The 16,513-nt window shown below is 44.4% G+C and overlaps 1 protein-coding gene across 1 annotated transcript in view; it reads left to right on the top strand.

Annotated features, from left to right (window-relative positions):
* Positions 1 to 16,513, top strand: part of NINJ2 (ninjurin 2) — an 82,718-nt gene that overhangs the window by 28,421 nt on the left and 37,784 nt on the right. The gene's annotated exons all lie outside the window — the stretch shown is intronic.

Genomic DNA, 16,513 nt, shown 5'->3' with positions numbered 1-16,513 from the left:
TCCCACAAATTGGGATGCACTGGTCTAATTTAAGCTCTTCACTTTATAGATGAGGAAACCGTGGTCCAGAAAAATGAAACTCCTAGTGAGGCAGGGTGGAGCCCATTCCAGAACTCAGATCTCCTAATTACCTGCTGGGCTTTTTGCAGAATGCCCAGTTAACTGTAGAATATTCTTAGGGCTTCCAATCTCCCATTGGCCCTGGAACTGACTCCTCTCCCACACTCTCCCCACACTTCCCATACTCTCCCTTCACTGAGGGGTCTCCAAACAGCACCAGAGGGAAGAAATGACTCTTTAGGGTTTTCCAGATCTGGGAAACAATCAGACAAGAAAGTCAACTGCAAGACCAGGCCTTGGCAACAAACTGGAACACAAAACTATAACAGTGGCTACCACGGGCTGAGTGTGCCAGCCATGGTTCTGCCCCACCCCATTTAGTTCTTTCTTTTTTTTTTTTTCCCATTTAGTTCTTTCAACAACCCTGTGAGTTAAGTATTACTATTATCATCTTCATTTCACAGATGAGGACACTGGAGCTTAGAGAAGTGAATGAAAATGGCACAGAGTTACTAAATCCTTGGAGATAGGATTCAAAGCCAAGTCTATATTCAGACCCTGCGATGGTAACCACCATGCTATACAAGGCTGATGAGGCTCAGGACTCTCGAGTTCTCGTTAGGACTAAATTATTTTGCTACCTCTTTACTCAAGGAATCATTCTAAACCTAGTCACAGCTTACCAGTAATACGTAAGGCCCTCTCTTCCAGGACACCAAAAGTGTCTTTGCCACAACTTCCAGTGACCCAGGTGGGCTCCACAGATGACAATGCTCAACCCTGGAGGGCAGAAGCACTTATTCTTTACAATTCTGATTCTAGCTCACAGCCTGTGTACGGCGGAGGTTGGAAAAGTTGAGATCCCGTGCTCATTTCTACCTCTGCCCAAGCTGTTTCCCATCCTAAAATGCTCCGTCTATAATTCATCCACTAACTACAGAGTATAGGCTTATGGTAGGTAAAGATTTTCCTACTCCATGAAGCCCTTTCAGAGCTACGTGAATCCACACGTTGTTTTCATTCCTTCTGGGCCATTTTCTCTTTGGCCTTAATCACAACTTCTGCCTTTTGACTTCTGTGTGACAGTCATACCCCCACCATGCTCCCTGAAAGCAGGGGCCAAATGTATTCTGTAACCCCAGCCCCAAGTCCACAGCTTGGGGCTGTACATACCATACACTGCTAATAAACGCTTCCTGAATTATATCCGATGGTCCTTAGAACAAATTACCTCCCTCCTGGACCATTCATTCTGGCCATGGTTTCCCTCCAAAGAAACTGATGGCCTCCCACTCCTTCCGTGATTCCCCAGGAGGCTCATGAGCTTTGAAAGTGCTGGGGTTTGTTTTTGCTGCCTTGTCAGATAGAATCCTGACCTTTCTGAGAATCTTTTGTCTGGGGTGCCATGTGGCTCTGCCCAGAAGACGTTAAGTCCAGTTTTTCTGTACCTGAGCGGGGCTCTCCTAGAGCCCTTAGAGACCATTCAAGACTTTCACAGCTCAGTCTTTTAAAACCACCTGAGTGCAGGCGGTGGGTTAAAGGCAAGATACAGAGGAAAATGTGTGTGTGCAGTGTTTTTCAACACCCTTGTCACTTTCTCAAGGGCTCTTGTTAACCAAGGGTGTTTGCCTTTTGCTACCCTGGGAGGCCGAGAGCCTCTTTTCTCTTCAGACTGAGACAGAACGTCTGGGGTAAGAGGCAATTCAGCTCCTGATCTAACACCACTGTCTGCTTAGAGCACAGAGCTCTGGCATTGTGATTGAGCAGGCCCTCCGGCCACAATGCTATCCAAGTGACCTTAACTGGGTCAACCTAGACTGCTAACTGAAGCCTGCTGGGAGACTCGAGCAAGACACGTGCCTCTCTGAACCTCAGCTGCTTCATCTGTCAAATGGAGGCGTGGGCATTGATCACTAAGCTCCTTCCTGCACTCACGTTCTAGAGCCCTAAAATAGCACTGCCTTTCAGGACTTCCCCCACCTGTACCCCAACCCTGCCCCTGAACCCCACAAGATTTTAACCTCACTGTAGTCAACGCTGAACCTTGGCATTGGCCAGCTAGGAGCCAGGATAGTCCTATTGAAAGAACAGGGTTGCTGCCATCCAGCACCCTAGAAAACTGCAGAAAGGGACAGGGGGCCTTTTATGTCGTTTGACATGAAATCAATAAATCAGATTCTCCCATAGTTACCTTTGGAAAATGCTTTATCCCTTTCCAGTTACCAGAGTACTATTATCCACTGAATAATTTTAATAACAATAATAATATCTGAAATTTTTACCTGTTCTTTACAGATTATAAAATGGTTTTACGTCTACTGTCTCATTTTTAAATCCTCATGACAATCCCATGTAGAAGACAGGGATTATTATTCTGATTTTGCAGAACAGATAAAAACTGGAATGTTTTACCTAAGTTGCTCACCCAGAATGATAAAGATGAGAATGAATGTACTGTGTGCTAAATAGAAACCATAGGAACCTAGAAGCCAGGAGCAAATGCATACCCTTTCAAGGTTGCTTTCTTTACAATGAGAGAACTCAGCATGAGCATTGAAGGAGCAGCTCAGTAATATATGCATTATATGCAAATAACATGTAAACTTGGTTCTGGAGTTTCTGAACCAAGAGCTTGTTGGTGTTTTGCAGCGGGGCCCTACAGTGCTTGTTCCATGCCTTCGCACAAGCAAGAGGCAGAGAAAGTGGAGGAGATTGTGAGGGAAGAGCATATTGGGCCATCTCTAGGCCACTTTGTTCTTTCTTCTGGTAATTTTTGTGGGGTGGGGGTAAGAGAGAGAGTGGAAAGGGAGGTAGGGATCTCTGGCCAGTCAAGGCCTTGGAAAAGAGGAGAAAGTGCGTTATGTTTGGTCCCTTCCCCTTCTTTTTCTCACCCCACAGCGTTTGCACGTAGCTGGGCATGATAAGAGAACCTTCTTGAGATCAGAGTTTCTTTCATGAAGCCCAGGACCTCCCACTTGGGAATGGCAGTGATGAAAGCCTGCAGCGGGAGGGAGAGGGTCAGGCTGCAGTCTCTCCCACGTCCCAGGTCTGATTCATGGAGGCCACGCCCTGCCTTGGCCTCAGGATCCCTGCCTGAAAGTGGCAAAGTGTAATTCTTCTCTCTAGAAAGGAAAAAACTGAAAATGGTGGCCAAGTTACGTTATATCACCACCCTTAGACTGGCCAAAGGAAAATGAGGTGATCCTTGAGGTGAAGCAAGAACTTTCTACCCACAGCAAATTCGTGTCTGGAGAGGTAAATCAGGTGAACTGCAGGCACCTCTTCTGTAACTTTATGTACTGTCCCCTGGGCCCAGTCAGAAAGTACAGCCATCCTGAGGCAGGAAAGGCACTGGGTGAGGCAGGAAAAGCTATTTGTTTTGGCTCTCCAAGGAAGACTCGCTCTGAATCCATAGGGTGACTACAGGGCTATCATCTGCAACATTTCTTAGAAAAGAAAACCACTTTGATCACACTTATCAAAGGCCAAGCACTTCAAACAAATCGTCTTGCTTAATCCTCACAATGTCTCTGTAAAAGAGGAACTATTCTGAACCTCATTTACAGAGAGGTGAAGGTCAAGGTCGCATAGCTAGTAGGTGGAAGATCCAGGACTCGTATTCAGGGTGGGAGACCCCAGAGCCTGCACTCCTGACCTGGGCACAGTACCGCCTCCCTGTGGGAGCTGGGTGTGGACAGAGGTTTCTGGGCACGAGAACTTTGAACGGTAATGAGCAGAGAAAGAGCCCAGAGTGCCAGGTGAAGGCCCAGGCTTTGGGGTAGCTTCAGATCACTTGCCTGGAAAGGGAGGAGCACTTTCCTAGGTAGAGGGCCCTGGACCCACTGCCCCACGGTAGTTGCCCAACCTCTGTGGCTAAACAAAGAGAGCTGAGGTGAGGAAATCAAAACATCCTGGGGAACAAGCGGGTAATGAAGAAAGAGCAGAGAACACTCGATACCATGGGCCCCGGGGGGGCCGAGAAACCAGGGCACCCCAAGAGCCTGGCTGCAGGCTGCGGCCAGAGCCACCACACTTGGCAGTGTGAGCCTCTGCCTGCAATAACCTCCGTGGAGAGTTCGGGGAACCATGAGAACAGCACAGGGGCCAGACCGGTCCTTTTATTCCAAGGAGCTCCAGAGCTTCACAGACATCCCTTAATTACAAGCCCAGGAAGAAAGGGGAGGTGAATTGTGTGCTGGCCAGGACACTGACCTCATCTGCTATTGTGAAGACAGGTCTGGGAGGCAGAAGGCAGGCTCGGGCTGCGAAGAAGAAGCCTGGGAAGACTTGGGAGGAACGCTGTGCTCTGACTGCCACACTTTCCTCCCCATCGTCTTTCTTCTGACGTCCTCTTAGCAAGTTCCAGGCTTCACCACAACAACCTGGCTTAGATTAGGGGACCAAGGACAACACTCTTTTCATGAAATGCAGGCAGTTCTAGCATTGCAAGTGCCAGAGAATCACAGCATTTATTTTGGAAGGTGAGTGCCCAGGGATTTTTAATCCTTTATTGGCATAACTAGAGATTCTTGTCTCTGGAATTAGGTCACATAAAAGGCTGCTGTGCGGAAGGGAGTTCCCTTTTGGACATACCTTAAAGGTACGAGCAAGGAGAGCACTATGCAGTTTCCTCACACCATTCAGTAGTTTAGCTTCCGATGTATAAATTGGTGGATAGACCCATTTCATAGCCACGAAGTCCCTGTTCTTGGCATCTTGGCCTCCTTCTTATTTAGAGGGGCAAGGGGGTGTTCCTGATGAAACCTATAACACTGTCGTTGCTGTCGTCCCTGAGACCAGAGCAATGACACTTTTCACTGTAAGGAAGCAAACACCCACACAAATGATTTTCTGGCATTCCATTTCTGAAAACTCTGCTGTCACCACCCAAGGATGCAGACACATGTCCTCCCAAGACCAAGCCCCTGAACCTACACACATTCCTTCCTCTTTAGGACACTCTGTAATTAATAAGCAGAATGCAAGAAAGCTTGAGGTATAAACATGGAGGTATCAGTAGGTCCAGAGTCTGGTTACTCAGGGCAGGTTGACACAATCAGTCCCAACGGCCAGGTGACTATCGTTGCCTCTGTTTCTTCTTTCCTCCTCTTGCTTCCAGTCCTGGACAAATTCAAGTCTGCTCCTATAGTCTTCCTATCTGTAGGACTTGGTCTTAGGTCCAGGCCAGGCAACCATTCAGAATAGCAACGTGATCCTGGTTTTCCATACTCAGAAATCTCCTTGAACCAAGCCTTTACCTTCCTGAGATCTTCCTCTGCCCCAAGAAATTCTCATGAGATTTTTCTAACCAATTTACCTCTAGCCCGTTAAAAGTACTCCTTTCTATAGCCCATCACTTGAGATAAAACCCCCTGTGACATATACCCTGACTCTCAGAGAGTGTTCCTCACTTTTCTCTTCAGCCTCTCCTCCCACATGCTTCCAACATCAATACCACATCTCTGCCAATTAACAGGGTCTTCTCCTGCCCGTCAGTGGACCATGCAAAGGGTATATAGGATGTCATGTGCTCATCCATGGTGTGAGTCTCTGTGTAGCCCTGTGTCGCATCCCATGGTATGTGCTGTGCTAGCGGAATGACCAAATGCTTCCGGAGAACTAAGAAAGAGGGATAAATTTAGCCTATGGGGCTGAATGAAGAAGGCTTCCCGGTTGAGCTGGGCTTTGAAGGGAAGTAGAATTTCTTCAAGTAAAGAAAAGAACAGGAAGCAGGTGTAGCCTTTGCAAGGGCTAAGTCAGTCCTTTTTAAAAAATTATGCTCCTTTTGATAAATATAAAATGTTCCCATTTGTCACTCTGGTCCCAAGATTCTGATGTATTAGGTTGGTGCAAAAGTAATTGAGGTTTTTGCAATTATTTTAACCTTTTAAACAGCAATTACTTTTGCACCAACCTAATATCTTCTTAGTGGCCCTGCATTTCTCCTTTGAGAATCACTCATTTATCAGAAGTGAGAGATAACGATAGTGAGGGTGCCAAAAAAATGTATACACATTTTTAAAAAGGGAAAAACTGTATTAAAATTGTAATACTCAATATATACCAATAACAGGGGCGGCCGGATGGCTCAGTTGGTTGGAGCACGAGCTCTTAACAACATGGTTGCTGGTTCAATTCCCGCATGGGATGGTGAGCTGTGCCCCCAGCAAGTAGGTTGAAAACGACGACTGGACTTGGAGCTGATGGGTCCTAGAAAAACACACTGTTCCCCAATATTCCCCAACAAAAATTAAACACAAAACAAACAAATATATATATATATACTGATAACAAAAGATGAACACAAGTCATGTTTGACTTCTGCAATTACAAGACGTCCTCAAAGGGGTCACCATCAGCATAATTTTAATACAGTTTTTTCCTTTCTTAAAATGTGTATACATTTTTTGGCACCCTCTGTAAACTATTATTTCTATATTTCTATTTTAGAGCTTGCTATAGAGATCTATTACAATAATCTCTATTATAGAGATTATATCTCGATATTTCTATTCCACAGTGAAATCAGAGAGGGTTCCTCTCTCCCTACCCCCCACACACACCTTTTACACATTCACATAACTTTTCACCCTTGATTCTTCAGAGAGAACATGGAAGTGTGGAACCTACCTGAGTCCCTACTTGACCTCTGTGAGTAGTATCAGGGGTGTGAGCTTATGTGCTAAATGGAAGAGGTCAAGACCTCAGGTTTAGGTCCTTCAAGCTCAGGACTGCGGCCTCCCCAAGCAAGCAGCTTTCTTGTCTTTGCATGACAGCTGTTTGTTTTTCATAGGGCACTGACAATGCATGTCACCCTCTGGTGAAGACATAGTCCTGCCCTCAGGCTCTGGGAACCTGAGGTAGAATGACACTCAGCTCTGGGTCCAAACAGCTCAAAAAGCTGGCAGGCTGACTTCTGAGGTGTGGGCCCTGTGTTTCCTTCTCTGAGTAAAAAATGATCTAACTAGATCATTTGTCTGAAGAAGGAAGCACTCAAGCGGAGTAACCAAGGTGCCTTCGTGGAGGATAGGAGAGAGAGGTCCAGGCAGTAAAGAATGCCTAGGCATGGAGGAGGGCACGTGGGAAACCAGGTGGAGGCAGAGCGGGAGGGAGGACAGGCCCCAGAAGAAAGAAGTGAGAGGGCTTGTCTGTGAGAAGAGTGCCACCTGCTGAGCCTCCTGCAGGCACCACAGGGCACACCCCTCCCCCCACCAGTCCCCTGGGTCTCACAGCACAGCACTGACTGACCCAAATCAAGACCTGTCAAGCAAGTGCCCATGGAGAAGTCTGGGAAGTAAAGGCAAAAATAATGGAAAAGGCCAATCGTCAGGAAGCAGTATGGCATCATGTAAAAGACACAGGGTTTCAAGCTAGACCAGCTGGATTCCTGTCCTTGTATTCCTACTATTAATAGTTGTGGGTCTTGAGCAAGTTGTGTTACCTGTGTTGTGTGCTTGATCTTTCTCCACCTCACCTTCCTCTCCTGGAAAATGGGTTCTTGTAGGGTTTAAATGAAACACAGCAGCTGGAACGTGCCATGCACAGTGCCTGGCACACAGTGGAGGGACACTTGTTACTTCTTTAAAATACACAGTAAGATATAGAATTATCCAGAAAAGAAAAAAAAGGATCATGTTGCATTTTTCCTAGGAGCCTCAGAAAGACAGGCTTGACGTAACTGTCAGAGAGTTCATTCAGCTATTGTTGCTGGTGCGTCAGAGCCACCTTTAGCATCAGGCCAGCCAGGGATGCAGGGGAAAAGGAGTGAGCCTGGGGTCCAGGGCGAGGGTTTCAGTCCAGGCTCCGCCACGGGACTGTGTGGCTTTGGGCACATCACTAAACCTCCATGCTTACACTGTGTCTGATGCCTTTGTCCCTTTCACCTGATTCTGTGATTCCATGAGGCCTGCTTAGCATCCCTTGGAAAACCCATGAATTGATCTGCTAGCCAATCAACCAGGTGATCAATCTATCTGTTCATTTAGTTCACCTCAGATCCTTCTATCACTGCAAAGATGAAAGGACCTAGTGTGCCAGGGGATGGGCTGCAGAGGCCGGGATTCCGTGGCTTGCAAGGATACCCAAATCTCCACAGGGATTGGGAGAGACTTAGGCACTTTTGCTGACAGGTGACAGAAATGAACCTAAAGTATCTAAGACCAAAAGGGGGGATTTATTAGAAGGTGTCAAGTTTTCCTCCAGGAGCCATGTGCAGAGTGATCGTGGGGGCCATACAAAGGCCTATAACCAAAAAGTAGGAAACCCCTATCAATCCAGGCAGCTTCTTTTGCTCTGCCTCTCGCTCTGCCTCTCCAGGGGTGCCTGGCCTCTCATTTCTGCTTCTTCCTGTGCACCTAGGTTCATGTAATCAGCAGAGGTTAGATAACAACAGTGAATCTCATTTGCAAATTCGTAGGAGAGTGAATCTGACTGGTTGGCCCTGCTTGGATGGGATGCCCACCCTTAGTCCATTCAGACACAAACACATGAGCCAGCCATGTATAGACCACTATGATAATCTCTTAAATATAATATCTCTAGGCTACCTCCTGGGTGAGTAGAGTGGGGGGATCTTGGAGAAGGGGAGGTTGTAACTGCCCTGACACACCAAAGGGTTGTGTTAGTTAGGAAACAAGTTTGGCTGTTCTAGCAAGACTCAAAATAACAAAGGCTTGGATGAGATGGAAGTTCATTTCTCTCCTGTGTATAACAGTCTGAGTGTTGCTCTCCAGTGTTAGGGACCCAGGCTCCTTCTAGCTTGTTGCTGTGCTCTTAGGATGTTTGACTTATGCACATGGTTGAAGAAGGCTCACTGCAGTGTCCACATTCCAACCAAGGAAAGAGGGAATAAGGAGGGCATTCCTTTTAAGGGGGCAATCGTCCTTGCTAACTTCTCAATAACCAGAACTTTTCCATGCGGACATTCTGCAAGAGAGACTGGGAAGGGTTCACTTTGGCGCGGTGGTCGTGCACCCAGTCAAAAATCCTACAACACTGCAAGAAGGTCAAACAGGTGTTGGAGGATGACCTACAATGAGCAATAGTGGCCTTGGTTCCTGAAAACTCACGAAAGTCTTCGTCTCTCCTGACTGTAGCCTTGGGAGGAGGTTATTGCCAAGAAAGAGACAAGCCTAGGAATAGCATCATAATGGAGAAGCTTAGGAAGACGTGACCAGGAGGAGTTTAGAGTAAATGATTTCTAAAATCCTTCTGCACGCTTAACACCACTTCAAGGAAGGTATGAGGAAGATGTGCCTCTTCCCCTATCCCAACTTAGAGCACAAAAAAGGAAGTTCTTGGGACAGATTGCAGAAGTGAGTTTATAACACAGAGTTCTTTAAAGGACAGATTTTCAGTGCTGCGGTTCTCACAGGCCTAGCTCAGCTCCACTCAACGTGAGGGAGTTGAAGTCATTTCCTTCGGGTGCTCGACACACTTACGTTCCTGCCTCGCAAACCCATCCTGCAGCTGCACTGGGCAGAGTAGCTCAGAGCAGCTAAGCCACCAATAAAGCTGTGTTGAGCACCTACTATGTGCAAGGCTCTGTGCTGGCTGCTGGACCAACGCCCATAGTGCTAGAGCTGTGTCTAACAGACGGTTGTGTTCACTGACCCCTTCCTCTCAACCACCAGTGATCTTATCTTTAGCTGGTCTTCCTGTTCACCAGTAATTACTTGATGGGGCAAGAGGCTTCAGTTCCGAGTCAGCTGGTAGCATAATGAGTCACAACGCACATGGAGCTGCGGCTTTGCTGACAGTGCCTTCATCACCTCAGCTGTGGGCTTGGGGCAAGAAAGGCGGGTTGCCAGAAGGGGCTGCTTTCCAGTCACTCAACAGCACTGATTGTGTGTTTCAGGGACCCAGCGCTCTGTGTGTGTGTGTGTGTGTGTGTGTGTCTCAGCTTGTCAGGATGGGGCAAGACAGAAAGGTAGTACAAAAGGACTGTGGGAAGTTAGGAACTCAGAGTGGCTTTTGTCATTTTTAGTCACAGTGATGTCAAGCTGAGGTAGGAGAGTCGGGAGCAGAAAGAGCCCTGGGCCAGGAGTCAACCTGGGGTCACACTCTGGCTACAACTGAACCAAGAGACCTTCCATGTTCAAACATCATTTTCCCCATTGTAAAAAACAGGGATAATAACTGACTTGCTCAACTCCAAAGGATTTACGACATGAAAGGAACTGGACCGTGAGCCTGGCGATGGCGAGGTCTCCGCGCCCCTTCAGCACCTGCGTGGCACTTGTGCACGTAGTAGTCACTCTGCAGTGAGTGCTTTCAAACTGAATCACTGAAACAACCTGGTGCGCTTTACATGTAAGGAAACTGAAACCCAAGGACGGACAGTGACTTGCCTAGGGTCACACAGGCTACCTGGGCAGATGAAGCCTGGAAAGCACCCAGCACCTGACACCTGCATTCAATTAGCCTTAGTATCCTTCCTAAGTGGCAGCACCAGGAGTAGAATCGCTTAACTCTGACACCTCTGCTCTGGCCCCTCACCATATTGCCTCTGAGTTATCGAGCTAAAATCAGATAGCTTGTTAAGGCTAAAATAAGGTTAATTTGCAGGAGAGCTGTTGCCGACACTTTCTCTACCAAGGGCACCTGTGCCTGTGATTTAAATACAATGGTTAAAGAACAGGGGCTCTGGGGCCAGACTGCCACTTCCTCGCTATGTGACCTCATTTAGTCTCTTTATGCCTCAGTTTTCTCATCTGTAAAATGGGGATTGAAATTTTATTTAACCTCACAGGTTGTTGTGAGGATTAAACAAGTTAAAATAAAGTACTCAGAAAAGTGCCTGGTACATAGTAAGCACATTATTAGGTGTTTGCTGCTATTCAAGGTCAATGTTAGGCTTTTCTTGCTGTGGTGACGGCTGCAGAGTTGGTAATTACAATTGGCTTTCACAAGGACAGCCATCTGATGATGGTGGAGTTTGTCAATGCTGAATAGGATGAGATTTTTATAGGTGGTTTAAAGGACTGGGGACTGCACTGTGTAAATTCCTGGAGGGCTGGGGTGCTTCTCTAGTAAAGATTCTCAGGGACTGAGTATAGTGCCATACAACTAGGGGCCAATTAGAAAGCGATGACCAACAACTCCTGGGAGCTATAGACCTGGCATAACCATCCTCTATCCACAACACACTGAGGGCTGAGAGGGGACACCAGCTTTCTACAAGCACATCTCCTTTTTCTTTTAAAATCTTTAAAATCCCAGTTTCTATTCAAATTTCCTCAGCATTGGACAGTCCACAGAACCCCCACCCCCACCCCCCAAGCACAAAGAAGGTGGCTGTATGCCAAAGGACTGGAGTCAGGAAAAGTGTGTGAGAGGCAACCTTGCTCCTGCCAAGAGTGGGATGCGGTTTCCTACCCCTACCCCTGCACTGGATCCCCCACCATCCTCTCATCTCATTCCCATCCCCCTTCCTCCCCCACTCCTATGGGCCACAGGTTTCTGCCTGAAAAAGCAATTAGGAGCTGCTCACTCTGGATATTTCCTCCTGACCTACTTCCTGAGTGCTGGGGCAGAATGCTTGCTCTGCTGAGAAAAGCAGCATTAGCTCAGCATTCCCCCAGCCAAGCGTCATCCCGGATACTCAGTGTCTGTCACTCACTCACAGCCAATTGCCACACCTGAGAGATGGTTTTTCTTAATGGTTTCCCATGTCAACACCTGGACTGACTAACCTGACAGGTTCCGGGGGTAGAGCTGAAACCTGTTTCCTGGTATGTGTGCTTTCTGCCTTTTCTGCTGTGTGCCTGTTTTTGTAATTTGGTTCAGAGCCAAATTACAGGCCAGTTGCCATGGTCCCAGGAACTCTCCCTGAGATTGTCATTCCAAAATTTTCCTCGTTTCTCCATCATCATCATCATCATCCACAGAATACCTTACAGAGTACTTATTATGTGGCCAGGTAGTTTACAAATTATCTTTAATATGCCTTACCCAACCTTGGCAAAGTAGATATATTAGGACAGTGCTCCTCAGATTTTAGGTGCATATAAATCCCCTGGGAATCTTGTTAAAATGCAGATTCTTTTGAGTAGGTCTGGGGGAGGCTTGAGAGTCTGCATTTCTACAAGCTTCCAGGTGATACTGATGCTGCTGCTTCTAACTCCTTAAGTTGCAATGGTATCAGGAGGAAACTTTTGGTTGCACGTGACTGAAACCCAATGTGAACTAGTTAAGAAGAGGAATTTATTACAAGGACATTGGTTCCCTCAGAAAACAAATACAGGATTAAAAATGGGCCTCAGGCAGAGTTGAAGCCAAGGAGAACTCTCTTTGTCTCCTGACTCTGCTCTCTTCTTGCACTTACCTCATTGCTTCATTCTTCCTCTGTCCCTGCTTTTCTTCCTTTTCCCTCTGTGCTGCTTAGTGCCAAGGCAACTTACTCACAGTCCTGGGGATTCCACATCTTCTTCTTCCTCAACATACTCCTTTATCTTGATTATGTATATGTGTATCTTCTAATAACTTCCTAAGAAAGTAAACAAAGGAAGTAAAATTTTTGCTTACTAATGTAACTGAAAATGTCTTTGCACTTCATTGATAGTTTGTCCAGGTATAGAATTCTAGCTCCCAGAGTGGCTATTGTGATATCCAATGTCATTTTTCTCTAGTCTTTGTACCTCATGTCTGAAAGCTTTCAGATTCTCTTCTCTGACCTCTCGTGTACTGGAAGTTCAGTGATGTGCCTTGGGATGGGTCTTTCCTCATTACACGGGGTACTTGCTGAGTCCTTTTGACCTGGAAACTTATGTCCTTCTGTTCTAGAAAAAAAAGTATTATTATTTATTTAATTATTCATTCCCCCTCTTTTCATTGTTCAATCTATCTGGAGCTCCTGTTATTAGCGTGTTGGATCTCCTGCCCTGTTCCTTTAATCTTCTCATCTTCTGCATCTAATTTTCCATCTCTTTTTTTTACTTTTTGTGAGATTTTAGAAACTTCTTTTTCTAACTTTTCAAGTTGAATTTTAAATATTTATATTTATATTTCATATTTTTAATTTCCAAGAGTTCTCTTTTTTCATTCTCTGAATATTCCTTTTTTTAATAGGATATGATTCTTATTTCATTGATGTAATAGTTTCTCTTCTGTCTCCAGGACATTATTATTATTTTCCTTTTTTGGGCTTTTCTTCTCTCTACTTTTTTTCCCTTTTCTCTGTGTTTCTTATTTCTTTATTTTGGTCTTTGTCTTTCATGTAGGCTTTCTATTTATATTAGTGAGGCACTAAACAGTTGAATGGAAAGAGAACTAGGTAGTGATGGACAGAAGACATCTTCATTGTACCCTTTTGAATCTTTTGAATTCTGAGCCATTTTAGTATAAAGCCTGTTCAAAAACAAAATAAAACATTTTAAAGTTTATTTTAAGATTTATGTGCATGGGGATAGCTTGTCCATTGGACAAGCTTCTCTGTAGAGCTATAGAGATGGGATATCAAGCAGCTTTTTCTCTGAGGGGAATTTTAAACGTCAGCGTTTAAAAGTTTCCTCTCTGGACTATTAGATCTTTTCTGATAAGAATCTTCTAGATTCCTGTCTGGGGATAGGTGTTGGGGGAGGGGAGAAGCCTAACTGCCAGTTTTCTTGAATAAGAGTGAGAGAAAGGCTGGATATCCTACATACTGTTCAGAATCCAGATTTTCAGCCTGTTGCTTCAACCTTCTCCCAACTATAGAGACATACTTCATTTAACTACATTTCACTTTATTGCACTTTGCATATACTGCATTTTTTACAAATTGAAGGTTTGTGGTAACCCTGCGTCGAGCAAGTCTATCAGTGGCATTTTTCCAACAGCATTTGAAGTAAATTAAAAGTACTACTACTTCATGTCTCTGTGTCACATTTTGATAATTCTCAAGTATTTCAAACTTTTTTATTATTATTATATTGGTTATGGTTATCTGTGATCAGTGATCTTTGATGTTGCTATTGTAATTGTTTTGGGGTGCAACAAGTCACACCCATATAAAACAGCGAACATGTGTGTTCTCACTGCTCCACCAATTGGTGGTCCCCTGTCTCTCTCCCTCTCCTTGGGCTCCACTATTCCCTGAGACAACAATATGGAAGTTAGGCCAATTAATAATCCTACAATGAGGTTATCCGATGGACACTTGTCTCATTAGGGAGACCATCTCATCAGGGATGATGTAGATGCCTGATCACTGCACTGTACACCTGAAGCTGAAGCTGAACAATAATGAATGTCAACTACATTCATATAAATATATATATTTACAAGAAGGGAGTACAACATTAGGAATAGAGACAGTGGAAATGTAATGGCTGTGTGCGATGTCAGAGGGGTAGTAGATGGGGGAAGGGGGGTTTATCACTTTGTGAGAGATATAAATGATAAATGTCTAACAATTACATTGTTTTATACACCTGAAACTAATAAAAATAATAATAATCCTACAATGGTCTCCAAGTGTTCAAGTGAAAGGAAGAGTCGCATGTCTTTCACTTTAAATAAAAAACTAGAAATGATTAAACTTAGAAAGAAAAGTGAAAAGCCAAGATAGGCCAAAAGCCAGACATCTTGCACCAAAGAGTTAGCCAAGTTGTGAATGCAAAGGGGAAGTTCTTGAAGTAAATTAAAAGTGCTACTACCGTGAAAAAGCAAAACAGCCTTATTGCTGATATAGAGAAAGTTTTAGTGGTTTGGAGAGAAGATCAAACCAGCCACAACATTCCCTTAATCCAAAACCTAATCCAGAGCAAGGCCCTAACTCTCTTCAATTCTATGAAGGTTGAGAGGTGAGGAAGCTACAGAAGAAAATTTTGAAACTAGCAGAGGCTGGTTCATGAGGTTTAAGGAAAGAAGCCATCTCCACAACATAACAGTGCAAGCTGATGCAGCAAGTGCTAATGGTGAAGCTGCAGCAAGTTATCCAGGAGATCTAGCGAAGATAATTATGAAGGTGGCTACACTACACAACAGATTTTCATTGTAGATGAAACAGCCTTATATTGGAAGAAGATATATCTAGGACTTTTGTGGCTAGAGTGGAAAGGTCAATGCCTGAATTCAAAGCTTCAAAGGACAGGCTGACTCTCTTGTTAGGAGCTAATGCAGCTGGTGACTTTAAGTTGAAGGTGATGCTCTTTCACCATTCCAAAGGCCCTTCAGAATTATGCTAAATTTACTCTGCCTGTGCTCTATAAATGGAACAACAAGGTCAGAATGATAGCATATCTGTTTGCTACATAGTTTACTGAATATTTTAAGCCTACTGCTGAGACCCACTGCTCAGTGGGGGGAAAAGATTCTTTTCAAAATATTACTGCTCATTGACAATGCACCTGGTCACCCAAGAGTTCTGATGGAGATATACAACGAGATTAGTGTGTTTCAACGAGTTTAGCCTGCTAATACAACATCCATTCTGCAGCCCATGGATCAAGGAGTAATTTTGACTTTCACATCTTATAATTTAAGAAATACATTTCATAAAGCTAAAGATCCCATAGATAGTGATTCCTCTGATAGATCTGGGCAAAGTAAATTGAAAACCTTCTGGAAAAGATCCACCATTCTGGATACCATTAAGAACATTTGTGATTCATGGAGAGAAGGCAAAATATCAACTGTAACAGGAGCTTGGAAGAAGCTGATTACAACCCTCATGGAGGACTTTGAGGCGTTCAAGACTTCAGTAAAGGAAGTAACTACAGATGCGGTGGAAATAGCAAGAAAGCTAGAATTAGAAGTGGAGCATGAAGACGTGACTGAAATGCTGCAATCTCATGATAAAACTTTGATGGATGAGGAGTTATTTCTTATGGAAGAGCAACGAAATTGTTTTCTTAAATGGAATCTACTTCTGGTGAATATGCTGTGAAGATTGTTGAATGACAACAAAGGATTTAAAATATTACATAAACTTAGTAAATAAAGTAGCTACAGGGTTTGAGAAATTGAATCCAATTTTGAAAGAAATTCTACTGTGGGTAAAATGCTATCGAACAGCATCGCATGCTACAGAGAAATAATTCATGAAAGGAAGAGCCAATCAGTGCAGCAAACTTCATTGTTGTCTTATTTTAAGAAATATCCACAGCCAGCCCAACCTTTAGCAACTAACATCTGATCAGTCAGCAGCCATCAACATTGAGACAAGACTCTCCACCAGCAAAAAGATTACAATTTGCTAAAGGCTCAGATGATGGTTAGCATTTTTTAACAATAAAGTATTTTTAAATTATGTACATTTTTAGACATAATGCTATTGCATACTTAACAGACTACAGTATAGTGTAAACATAACTTTAATATGAATTGGGAAACCACAAAACTTGTGTTAACTGATTTTATTGCTATATTCACTTCAATTGTGGTGGTCTGGAACCAAACGTGCAGTATCCTGCAGTATGTATGTCTATACACAAAACAAAGCCTGAAAGCCTCTAAAGCAGGGGTGTCAAAA

Source organism: Rhinolophus ferrumequinum, chromosome 10 (assembly GCF_004115265.2).
Source record: "Rhinolophus ferrumequinum isolate MPI-CBG mRhiFer1 chromosome 10, mRhiFer1_v1.p, whole genome shotgun sequence".
In the NCBI taxonomy this organism is placed as follows: domain Eukaryota; kingdom Metazoa; phylum Chordata; class Mammalia; order Chiroptera; family Rhinolophidae; genus Rhinolophus; species Rhinolophus ferrumequinum.
The sequence above is the reverse complement of the archived record's forward strand: the minus strand, read 5'-3'. Positions and strand labels throughout refer to the sequence as shown.